This window comes from Hoplias malabaricus, chromosome 1 (genome assembly GCF_029633855.1).
Source record: "Hoplias malabaricus isolate fHopMal1 chromosome 1, fHopMal1.hap1, whole genome shotgun sequence".
NCBI lineage: Eukaryota > Metazoa > Chordata > Actinopteri > Characiformes > Erythrinidae > Hoplias > Hoplias malabaricus.
In genome coordinates, this window is record NC_089800.1 from 51889397 (window position 1) to 51902591 (window position 13195).

Here is a 13195-nt window from a genome sequence, read left to right on the forward strand (position 1 = left end):
ACAGAGAGAAAGAGAGAGAGAGAGAGAGAGAGAGAGACAGAGAGAAAGAGAGAGAGAGAGAGAGAGAAAGAGAGAGAGAGAGAGAGAGATTGAGTGAGTGGGTGATGTCGCTGACTGTTGAAGAGATGAAGGAAACGGATCCCTGTAGCGAATGTGAGACAGATGGTGAACTCCACACTGGACTGGACTGGACCATCCCTTTAAAAAAACCTTCAGACTGACGTCACAGAGCCCCCATCGACCATAAACCCACACACACACACACACACACACCTTTAAACAACAAGAGAATAAACCAGTATTTTGTAATCATTAGAATATTGCATTAATGAGCTGTTAATACGAGTGAGAATATTATTCAAAGTAGCTCTGTGACATTTGACTTGCTTTACAGTGTCGTATCTGGTGAAAGCGTCTTGTCAGATCTTTTTCTTGGAAACACCATGGAATTGCTGCAGTCTTTAAGGTGGAATGAAAAACTGTACTCTACTAAATGATACTTATAGACATTTATTTTAACCACATGACAAAAAAAAAAAAAACAAGCGTATTAAAGGCAATGTTTATGATTCTGGAGAACTTTTGTCCTCACAGCAAAACAAGCGCCCCTCCTGTTTGTGTACATTCAGAAGCTCCGCCTCTTTTAAGGTGGAGTAAGACATGGCTGTAGCTCGCTCACTGAAGTTGAACGGTGAGTATTTATTCCCTGTTTGAATTGCCACAGAATCTCGTTTGTAAATGTCACAAATAATAATGCTTTGCCCGCGCACTTCACTGAAAATCAAACACTGCTTCTTACTTCCTGACACAGTGGGGGACATGTGCTACCTTTATTTCAGGTCTCACTTTGCCAGCACTTGTCTCCCACATCCCACCTGCTCATCTAGACGCTGTCGTACATGTGTAAGGCACTGTCTTGTCAAATGAGACTGAAAGCTTTCTTCTGTGCAGATCATGTTTGGGCGATCAATGCTGCACAGTAGATCGATGCACCACCTGCAGCTCCTGTGTCGGCGAAACCTCCTGCAGATCCTACGCAGCCATGTCGGGATTGTGCTTTGCCTGAACAGCAGTCCTTTCACAGCTAAGGAAGAGAGCCGGTCAGGTCCAGACTGTTTAAAGCCAAACCCTGTCCCTCAGCCTGCTGTTGACGTTACGAGTCTCTGGGAAAGAGGCTGATGTCCTGAATTTCGGAAGGTTTGGGAATGTTGATTCTTACGAGAAGAATGACGGCTGTTTAATGAGGAGTGTGTGGACAGGAAGTAGCTGTGTGTGTGTATACTCTGTCCTCAGTGGAAGTAAACGATTAGAGGAGTATTTAATGTTTTGAAGGAATAAAGAGACAAACAGCAGGTGTGAGAAGACTGTGTGTGGGTGTGTGTGTGAGCGTCACTGGAATTTATAACCTTGTGGGGACCAGTTTATGAACTCACAATGTGGGGACTTCCTTATAGGGACCACAAACTAACATTTATATATTTATATATAATCTATTGGACGCACTGTATTAATTTTAAGTAACTAACGTTGCACTTGTCTTTTGATGTTTGTGTAATTCACCAGGTCACTCATAATCACTCATTCTCAATAGCATTGGCTTTTGTCGCCCCCTTGTGGCGACAATGGACAACAACTATTATATCAGAAACACTGCTTTTAATTCAGCTCACTGGCTTATATTCCAGAACTCGTTAGTGCTCAGAGTTCCCGCTAGAGGGCTCTGTTGCTTTCAGTTAGTGTGAGTCTGTCCAAACTTTCTGGGAATTAAGAGGTAGTCCATGTGCTAAAAGGGAACCTTACAGAGGTCAAGTTCGGATGTTGCAGGATTAGCTTTGAACAATAAACACCACTCCATCTCATCTCAAAGGTACTGACTGGAGAGCCGTTGCTCTAGAGAACGCAGTTCTGATGTTCCACAGCCCAGTGCTGAGTGGATTTGTACTCTTACAACAGACTTTTGACCCTGTGGCTTTAAACACTGACTGTTCACATACGTTGTGACGGTCAGTGGGTGCAGGGTCAGTTTTAATCTAAGCTGATAGTTATTAAAAGCACATATAGACAGTATTTGACTTTGACAGCAGAAACTACACCCTGCCCGTAGCTTTATCTAACTTTACCTCTGGTTGAACTTTAATGGGAACATGTTATGTAATCTCATTCTGCTCAACATTCCCGGGTTGGCGTTGCCTGGTCCTCCTCTTCACGATGTGCAATAAGAGCCAGATCTGAACCACAGGCAGGTCAGCCAAGCGTTTTGGGTCTCTGAAACAATGCGGTTGTAGCACATACAGAATGAGGCGTGGCATTGTCTTGCTGAAATAATCATGGACTCGCCACACTGTCCGAATAACTGCCACCGCAGCAGTGCCCACAAGGGTACATACCTTTAATTAGGGACTGTCTGTGAGAAGTGTGGTGTGTTCTCCCTGTGTCCGCGTGGGTTTCCTCCGGGTGACTGTCTGTGAGGAGTGTGGTGTGTTCTCTCTGTGTCTGTGTGGGTTTCCTCCGGGTGACTGTCTTTGAGGAGTGTGGTGTGTTCTCCCTGTGTCCGTGTGGGTTTCCTCCGGGTGACTGTCTGTGAGGAGTGTGGTGTGTTCTCTCTGTGTCTGTGTGGGTTTCCTCCGGGTGACTGTCTGTGAGGAGTGTGGTGTGTTCTCCCTGTGTCCGTGTGGGTTTCCTCCGGGTGACTGTCTGTGAGGAGTGTGGTGTGTTCTCCCTGTGTCCGCGTGGGTTTCCTCCGGGTGCTCCGGTTTCCTCCCACAGTCCAAAAACACATGTTGGTAGGTGAATTGGCGACTCAAAAGTGTCCGTAGGTGTGAGTGTGTGTATTGCCCTGTGAAGGACTGGCGCCCCCTCCTGGGTGTTTTCCTGCCTTGTGCCCAATGATTCCAGGTAGGCTCTGGACCCACTTCACTCCAAATCACTTCTTCTTCAAAAGGTGCGCAGCTGAACCACCCCCATGTTCCGCTTCCGTAACACCCACATCTGCCTGTAAATGGTCAATGCATATAACCTGGTGAATATTTAAATATGGGCTCCCTCTTCATTGTCCTGTGAGACCTGTGATTTTGTGTAATGACACCTGTTTAGGCTTGAAATTATCCGCTGCTACAGCACTGTGCTAAAGTTTTAGGCAGCAGAGATGATGAGATTTAAAGAGCTATTTATCTGAGCAGTAAGTGTTTATTTGCTAAAAAACAAACAACAAATCACAGCCAACATTAGAATAAACCCAATCACATTACTCCAGTGTGATCCTCTGTGTGTGAATGTGTTTAACTTCGTCCAAATCTCTGCATTATTTGAGGTTATGATCCAGTGCCTAGTTTTAGTGGTGAATAAATAATGATTTTAAATAAAGTGTGCTGTGGATTTAACAAATTCATCCAAATCAAGGAGAATCTGAACAAAACATTGTTCTTCAAACTCACTCTCTCCTACTACTTTATAGAACAACATTATCTTATATTTCTTATTTGTTTTAAATTATTATTAGTTTGTGTTTACTGTGATTATATATAACTTTATACCAGCCCCACACTCACTGAGAGGCATTAGTTTAAATATATATCATTATCTCAGGTGCTAAGACTTCTGCACTCTGCTGTGTGTCCAGCTCAGAATGATTTAATGTGTATTTTTGAGTTTAATTGCTTTGAAAAGTACCATATATGTAAATAAATAATGATTATTATTATTATTATGTTAAAATGCACTTTGCAAAGAAAACTATTACAGAGAGATGAAATAGAGTATAATAAGAAAAACTAAGTACAACTTGTATAAAGGGCGTTAAGTAAAGTGAGCTGACTGGTCCAGTGGAGCGAACACCACAATCTTCTCCTGAATGTTGGGAAGATCAAAGAGATCGTGGTCGACTTCAGGAGATCGTCCAAGACCTCACCTGACTCAAGAACACCGTTATGCTGGCCAAGAAAGTTCAAACCCCCCTCTACCTCCTCCGCAATGGACTCATTCTACAGAAGCACCACTGAGATCATCATCACTAGCTGCATCACTGCATGGTACCGAGGCTACAATTCAATCATTGGTACTCCTCAGCGCTCCCTTACAGATATCTACCAGTCCCGCCACGCCCGTAGAGCCATCAGCATCGCTGAAGACTGTTCCCACCCTTTACACTCCTCCTTCAGCCTTCTGCCCTCAGGGAATATGTACTGGAGCCTCCGAGTCTGCTCCACAAGAGTTCTGAAGAGCTTCATCCACCAGGCCGTCAGGAGGCTGCACTCTTCACTACCTTCCCCGTTTTTCCAGACCGTAACACACTCAATACATCAACACTCTCAAAATCAACTTCTCGCACACTACACCGTGCTTGTGAAAGGAAAGCATCTGGAACTCATTCATTGACAATGAAACTTTTTAAGTCAGTATTTGCACTTTACATCTTGATTACTCCAGACCTACCTCAGCTTCTCGCACAAAACACATTTGCTGCTATCAATCAATTGCACTATTACTCTTCACAAGCTGCTATTCTACGCTCCTTGATGTCATGGTTTCCATAATGTATTCTCACTTTACTATTTGCACGTTTGATATTATAGTCTTCTCTCCTCCTTCCCAAGCCCCCCCTCTCCATTCTACGTGTTATTGTATTGTATCATTGACCTACATGTCTCTCTGTACATCTGTGTATAAGGTGAGGGAGAAACGGAATTTCGATTCTCCTATGTGTCCTAGATATACAGCGTGGGCCGTTTATATGGATACACCTTAATAAAATGGGAATGATGTTGTGATGATGATGGGGTTGGTGATATTAACTTCCTGTTTGTGGGACATCAGTATATGGGAGGGGGGAAACTTTTCAAGATGGGTGGTGACCATGGCAGCCATTTTGGATCCAACTTTTGTTTTTTCAATGGAAAGAGGTTCATGTGACACATCAGACTTACTGTGAATTTCACAAGAAAAACACTGGTTTTAACGTAACTTTATTCTTTCATGAGTTATTTACAAGTTTCTGACCACTTATAAAATGTGTTCAAAGTGCTACCCATTGTGTTGGATTGTCAATGCAACCCTCTTCTCTCACTCTTCACACACTGATAGCAACACCACAGGAGAAATGCTAGCCTGGAATCACTGGGCGCAAGGCGGGAACACACCCTGGAGGGGGCACCAGTCCTCCACAGGGCAACACACACTCACACCTACGGACACTTTTGAGTCTCCAATCCACCTACCAATGTGTGTTTTTGGAGCGTGGGAGGAAACCGGAGCACCCGAAGGAAACCAACGCAGACACAGGGAGAACACACCACACTCTTCACAGACAGTCACCCGGAGGAAACCCACGCAGACACAGGCAGAACACACCACACTCCTCACAGACAGTCACCCAGAGGAAACCCACGCAGACACAGGGAGAACACACCACACTCCTCACAGACAGTCACCCAGAGGAAACCCACACAGACACAGGGAGAACACACCACACTCCTCACAGACAGTCACCCGGAGCCGGACTTGAACCCACAACCTAAGCCTTTGACCTAACATTATACACTTTATCTAGTGAACCTTTTATTTAATATTATGTAGATTCAGATAATATTATGTAGTTTTCTAGCTAACCGTTTTTACTCATGTCATTTTTATCTAGGTATATGTCAATTTTATCTGGTTCTTTATCAAAAAAACTATATTCATAGCCTTAGTCTATTCTAACTTCTTCTAGCTTTCTTGTTGTTTAGCATTTTGTACCCTAACTATAGCATTTAGTCAATACTATGTGATCCCAGTGTGTGTATACACTTCCTGCTCCAAGGTGGAAATAAAAAACAAATACTTTTCATTTCAGAGGTGTGACAGCCCATTTATAATAGAATTTCTCATTATAAAAGAATGTGATGGAACCTGTTCTGCGTGTCCAGAGTTCCTCATCCTCATTCCACAAGAGGCTTTTACTTTCATGATTTTCATTAGTTGCTTCTTAAGAGTCTGTGTTGAATGGTGAGTCACTGTAGCAAATATGACCTATGGCATTCCTCAAGGTTCCATATTAGGCCCCATTCTGTTTTCATTTTACCTGCTCCCACTTGGGTCCATCTGTCAGAAGTACAATATCCCTCATCATTACTATGTTGATGATACGCAAATATATCTTCCTCTTATACCAGGGGAAAATGGCTCGCTTCATACCCTCACAGATGGTTTAAGGGATATAAACTGTTGAACGGAAAATACAAAACACTGCTGCCAGGCTTCTGACAGACACAAAGAAAAGGGAAAGCATCACCACTGCACTGGCTTCCGGTGAGATACTGAATTGAATTTAAGGTTTTACTTTTTGTCTTTAAGCCTTTTCATGGTGTGGCAAGTAGCTATGATTCTGACATGATCTGTGTTCATTCCTCTTCTCGATCGCTGCGTTCTTCAAATCAGTTGCTTTTAGCTGTACGTTCTCGGTTGAAATTTAAAGTGGTTGGGTGTTCTCTGTTGCTGCACTGAAACTATGGAACAAACTTCCATTGTTCGGAAAGTCCTCTCCCACATTAGAAATGTTCAAGACAAATTTAAAAACTCATTTATTTGCCTTGACATTTGAATCCTCATAGAGATAGTGTTTTATCAGTTTTATTAATTTTAATTAAGCCTTTATTAGTTCTATTTTAGAATAGGAAATCTCGAGAGTATAACACAGACACAGGGAGAACACACTACACTCCTCACAGACAGTCACCTGACACTATCCGCAGCATCACTGTGCACCATATGCACAATAAGCAATAAGTAAAAAAAAAAAAAGCCGATAAACAGAATTGGAAATAAACCAAAGAAGACAGCATGAATATGCATGGTGTCCATATGTTTTAATGTACATGTAATTATAAATATTTACATATAAACAAACTCTTTTATGTATATTTACTAATGCACATTAAAGCATCTGTTCAACATTTTCCCACAAAGTGCATAACTTTCCAGCTTCCCGTGCCACTGCTCACTCAGATAAAACCTAACACCAACACCTGGAACTCGAGGCTCTTTCTGCATGTTCCTGCGTGTGAGGATCGCTTTCCTTCGGCTTTCGTTAAGTGCTCAGAGAACAGCTGAGATTCATGTGTCCAGAGAACAGATTTAAAATATTAATTCACGTTTTACCCCAAAGGTCGAGGCACAAGCTACTTCCGAGACACAGTCAATACATCTGATACGGCTCATGGTGAACTCTTAACACTGGCAAGTTTATCTAGCAGCATTTCCCAGAATCCCATGTGTCTTCAGAGCATGTTGACAAGAAGAGGCAATGACACTTGGCCTCAGTGTGAATGTGTGTGTTTGTGTGTACCAGGAGTATATCACATTGTGGGGACTAAAACTAGTTTACACACTGTGAAAACATTGTGGGGATCTGTCTTCATTCTGGGAAAGCACCTGCTGGTCCCCACAATGTAATCATTACACTTTAAGGACATTTTTAAAACCCCTGGGATCTCATTCTGAAATAATTTTTTTTTATATTATACTAAACTTGGGTGTTATGTGAAACATTCTGCAAAGTTTAAATAGAAATCACACAGCAGAAATATAATAAATCTCTAATCAAAAATGACCAGTATTGCTCTCCTCTCGATGTAGAGTGGGCAGTCCTAAAAGTGGATACTCTTTATGTCACTATTACCCTGACCAATCACAAGGCTACCTTCGCCATGCCCCTCCTCTCTGAGTCAAAGCTAAAGCTTAGGAGCCATCTTAGTGAACTAGAGGTAGGGTCAGGATTTAGAGCAGAGTAGCAGTGGGGAAAGCAGACCCACTCGGTCTGCAGTACAGCAGAGTAGCAGCGGAGACAGCAGCCACACTGGGCCGGTGTGTAGAGCAGAGTAGCAGTGGGGAAAGCAGACCCACTCGGTCTGCAGTACAGCAAAGTAGCAGCGGAGATAGCAGTCACACTGGGCCGGTGTGTAGAGCAGAGTAGCAGTGGGGAAAGCAGACCCACTCGGTCTGCAGTACAGCAGAGTAGCAGCGGAGATAGCAGCCACACTGGGCTGGTGTGTAGAGCAGAGTAGCAGTGGGGAAAGCAGACCCACTCGGTCTGCAGTACAGCAGAGTAGCAGTGGAGATAGCAGCCACACTGGGCTGGTGTGTAGAGCAGAGTAGCAGTGGGGAAAGCAGACCCACTCGGTCTGCAGTACAGCAGAGTAGCAGCGGAGATAGCAGCCACACTGGGCTGGTGTGTAGAGCAGAGTAGCAGTGGGGAAAGCAGACCCACTCGGTCTGCAGTACAGCAGAGTAGCAGCGGAGATAGCAGCCACACTGGGCTGGTGTGTAGAGCAGAGTAGCAGTGGGGAAAGCAGACCCACTCGGTCTGCAGTACAGCAGAGTAGCAGCAGAGATAGCAGCCACACTGGGCTGGTGTGTAGAGCAGAGTAGCAGTGGGGAAAGCAGACCCACTCCGTCTGCAGTACAGCAGAGTAGCAGCAGAGATAGCAGCCACACTGGGCTGGTGTGTAGAGCAGAGTAGCAATGGGGAAAGCAGACCCACTCGGTCTACAGTACAGCAGAGTAGCAGCGGAGATAGCAGCCACACTGGGCTGGTGTGTAGAGCAGAGTAGCAGTGGGGAAAGCAGACCCACTCCGTCTGCAGTACAGCAGAGTAGCAGCAGAGATAGCAGCCACACTGGGCTGGTGTGTAGAGCAGAGTAGCAATGGGGAAAGCAGACCCACTCGGTCTACAGTACAGCAGAGTAGCAGCGGAGATAGCAGCCACACTGGGCTGGTGTGTAGAGCAGAGTAGCAGTGGGGATAACAGCCACACGGACACAAATTAAAGATTAGATTAAATCCAGGAAAAATAGTGACAGCTGTCTCCAGGCTGTGTGTTGCCATGGTAACGTAAACAACATTCTGTTCTCCAGTGATACAGGGCTGTCAGTCACACTGTCATTAGTAGACATTAGAGTTCCCAGGGCTTTAAGTTTAAGGTTGGGGTTAGTGCTAAGCTGGTAGTACATACAGAAGAGATAATGGTAAGTCTCCACAAATTGAATGGTAATCATACATAAGGTCCCCACAATTCAGAGATACAACACTATTTGTGTGTGTGTGTGTGTGTGTGTGTGTGTGTGAGTAAAAACTTCTTAGATTTCTGAAAGACTTCTTGAAATTGAAAATATAATATGTTTCTTAATATGTTTATCTCAAACACTTAGATATTGCAACATGCCGAGTATTTCGTAAGTAATACAGTTCCTTTCAAGTTGTTATTGCACAATTGTGTGTGTGTGTGTGTATAATAGGAAACTCTTACATGGGAACATGTTGGAATGACCTTTGACCCATCACATGACTCCAGACTGAGTCAGGAAACTCAAATGAATTTTACAACTGCAATCACTCTCAGGGTTAAAGAAAACTGATAAAAATGTTTTATTTTCACTTTGTTACACAACAAAGGAACCTATTATATTTAATAAAATAGAATAAGTACAAGTCTATACAAATCTTCCTGTTAATTGTTCCAAGCTAAATGCATTATAATGAAAAATAATGATGTTTAATTATTGTAAAATCGTTAAATCTATAAGGAGCTATGTGTGGAATCATTAAAAGTGCAGGAGACAAAAGTATAATCGAATTATGTAAAACTTATGTCTCAAATTCACAAAATATATATGAAGTATCCCCTTGTACTTTTTTGTTGTAGTGAAAATACAGTGCTTAAATCACTAAAACCATTAGTTCATTCATTCATTCATCTTCTGTAAACAATGTACAGGGTTTTGGTGGATTTTGTGAGTGACTGGGTGAGTGTGTGAAACTGTCCACAGGTGTGTGTGTGTGAGTGACTGGGTGAGTGTGTGAAACTGTCCACAGGTGTGTGTGTGAGTGACTGGATGAGTGTGTGAAACTGTCCACAGGTGTGTGTGTGAGTGACTGGATGAGTGTGTGAAACTGTCCACAGGTGTGTGTGTGAGTGACTGGATGAGTATGTGAAACTGTCCACAGGTGTGTGTGTGAGTGACTGGATGAGTGTGTGAAGCTGTCCAGAGGTGTGTGTGTGTGAGTGACTGGATGAGTGTGTGAGTGACTGGGTGAGTGTGTGAAACTGTCCACAGGTGTGTGTGTGTGAGTGACTGGATGAGTGTGTGAGTGACTGGGTGAGTGTGTGAAACTGTCCACAGGTGTGTGTGTGAGTGACTGGATGAGTGTGTGAGTGACTGGGTGAGTGTGTGAAACTGTCCACAGGTGTGAGTGTGTGAGTGACTGGGTGAGTGTGTGAAACTGTCCACAGGTGTGTGTGTGACTGACTGGGTGAGTGTGTGAAACTGTCCACAGGTGTGTGTGTGAGTGACTGGGTGAGTGTGTGAAACTATCCACAGGTGTGTGTGTGAAACTGTCCACAGGTGTGAGTGTGTGAGTGACTGGGTGAGTGTGTGAAATTGTCCACAGGTGTGTGTGTGAGTGACTGGGTGAGTGTGTGAAACTGTCCACAGGTGTGAGTGTGTGAGTGACTGGGTGAGTGTGTGAGACTGTCCACAGGTGTGAGTGTGTGAGTGACGGTGTGTGTGTGTGAGACTGTCCACAGGTGTAAGTGTGTGAGTGACTGGGTGAGTGTGTGAGACTGTCCACAGGTGTGAGTGACTGGGTGAGTGTGTGAGACTGTCCACAGGTGTGAGTGACTGGGTGAGTGTGTGAGTGACTGGGTGAGTGTGTGAAACTGTCCACAGGTGAGAGTGTGTGAGTGACTGGGTGAGTGTGTGAAACTGTCCACAGGTGTGAGTGACTGGGTGAGTGTGTGAAACTGTCCACAGGTGTGAGCGTGTGTGTGACTGGGTGAGTGTGTGAGACTGTCCACAGGTGTGAGTGACTGGGTGAGTGTGTGAGACTGTCCACAGGTGTGAGTGTGTGTGTGACTGGGTGAGTGAGTGAGTGACTGGGTGAGTGTGAGAAACTGCCCACAGGTGTGAGTGTGTGTGACTGGGTGAGTGTGACACTGTCCACAGGTGAGAGTTACTGGGTGAAACTGGGTAGATTTCAGGCCTGATATGATAAGGTGAATGAATGAATGAATGAATGAATGAATGTTTCTATCTAATCTTTCAGGTTTATGTTTATAACTCTCTCTGCTTTCAAAGAGATAGAAGTCTGAGTGGAAATAACTGATCAGAATGGACAGACTATTGTATAAGGACTTTTACCAGTTTACCTGTAGAATTAATTAACCCTTCTAGGGAAAAAGGTCATGGGTCATGCTGATAGCGTCATCAGACTCGGCCGGTCAGAACAAGTGCAGTGACCAGTGAAGCTGAAAACCACCAGGTTAACCTCAAAGTACCACTAATAACCTGAGAATAGTTCAGAAATATTCATTCATTGTCTGTAACCCTGGAGGGGGCACCAGTCCTTCACAGGGCGACACACAGTCACACATTCACTCACACACCCACCGTGTCTTCGAGAAAAGGTAGAAGAGTTTGCCTGGGCTTGGAAGAGTCTTAAAACCTCTTCCTCACTCTGATAGTCCTCTCACTGGACCCACAGGTTAATCTTAACACTTGTGTCCATTGGTGGAGTCCTCTCTTCTCGTTATGAAACGTTCAGTGTTGTATCATCATGTTTACTGTGTTATGGTTTTTAATCCAGCGTTGTCCCATTATCCTGATGAGTCCTGGTTCTCTGTCCCTTGGTTGACTTGCTGACCTGGGACAAGGGTTTCTGTAAAGCTGCTTGGAAACCAGAGTTTTCATTTGATACGTTTCTCCCTTCTTACCGAGGACCTGCTTATGGTTTGTTTTTGTTTTCTTTTTGTAAAATTGTATTTTTGTTGTAAAACCTTGTTGAAGAAAATGATAAACTCCTAACACCATGCTCTTTATGGTGAATGGTTATGGACCCAGACCAGGACATACGCTAATGCTAATCAACTTCCTTCTAGTTCCTATGTACACAGAGAGTCACTGTGCAAATATGCCAACAGACACTTAAGAGAACTCATGGAAGCAGGTGGATGTGTGTTTTTGTGTGTGTTATATCACAATCTGGAGCTGAATAAAGGATAAGCTGTTAGAGCAATTTCCAATTCTTTTATCTACAGGTGTTTAAGAGAAACAGAAACTGGGCCTGCTTCATCAATTATGGAAAACCATTTAATTCCATTCTATATATTCTCTCTCTCTCTCTCTCTCTCTCTCTCTCTCTCTCTCTCTCTGTGTGTGTGTGTGTGTGTGTGTGTTTGTGTGTGTGAGTTTCCACTAATAATAATGCTGACCATTGTCAATGTAGAGTCACTTTGAAGAAATGTACATCACACACACACACACACACACACACACACAGTATAAAACTCGTACTGCAGTGGCTAATGATTACAGTCAACTTCAGTGAGGACACACTGAAGGTCTAAGAGACACTTCACCTCAGTGTGTGTGTGTGTGTGTGTGTGTGCCAGGAATAGAGTACATTGTGGGGACCTGTTAACACTCACATAATGGGGATTTGTCTTCTTTGTGGGGACCAGCAGCTGGTCTCCTCCGTGTAAATCATTATGTTTTAAGGTTGAGGTTAAGGTTAGGGTTAAACGAGTAGAAATGTTAGTAGAAGTTAATGGTGAATCTCCTGAAAAATGAATGATGAATGAAAGCCTTTTTAATGTCCCCACAATTCACAGATGAAAGATGGTTTGTGTGTGTGTGTGTGTTACATTTTGATTTTCTCCTTTGAATTTGTGTCTGATGCTAAAACTCTCCCTGAGTTCTCAGCAAATTAAGAGATTTTAATTCAAAATTAGAAATCCACCAAATCTACACTGAGATATTATAAGAAAGTTACAAAAGTTTCCTCTCACCAATACATCATGAATATCCATCCATTCTTCATCCACTGCTTATCCAGGTCCAGGTCGCGGGGGAAGCAGTCTGAGCAAAGAAACCCAGACCTCCATCTCCCCAGCCACCGACTCCAGCTCCTCCGGGGGTATACCGAGGCGTTCCCAGTCCAGTCAAGACATGTAGTCTCTCCAGCGTGTTCTTGGTCTTCCCCGGGGCCTCCTCCCTGTTGGACATGCCCGGAACACCTCACCAGGAAGGTGTCCAGGAGGCATCTGGACCACACGCCTGAACCACCTCCACTGGCTCCTCTCCTCCGAGCTCCTAACCCTGTGTCATGAATATCACACACATACATATTTATCTCCCTCCCAAAAACACAAGTACTAGCATTTTAA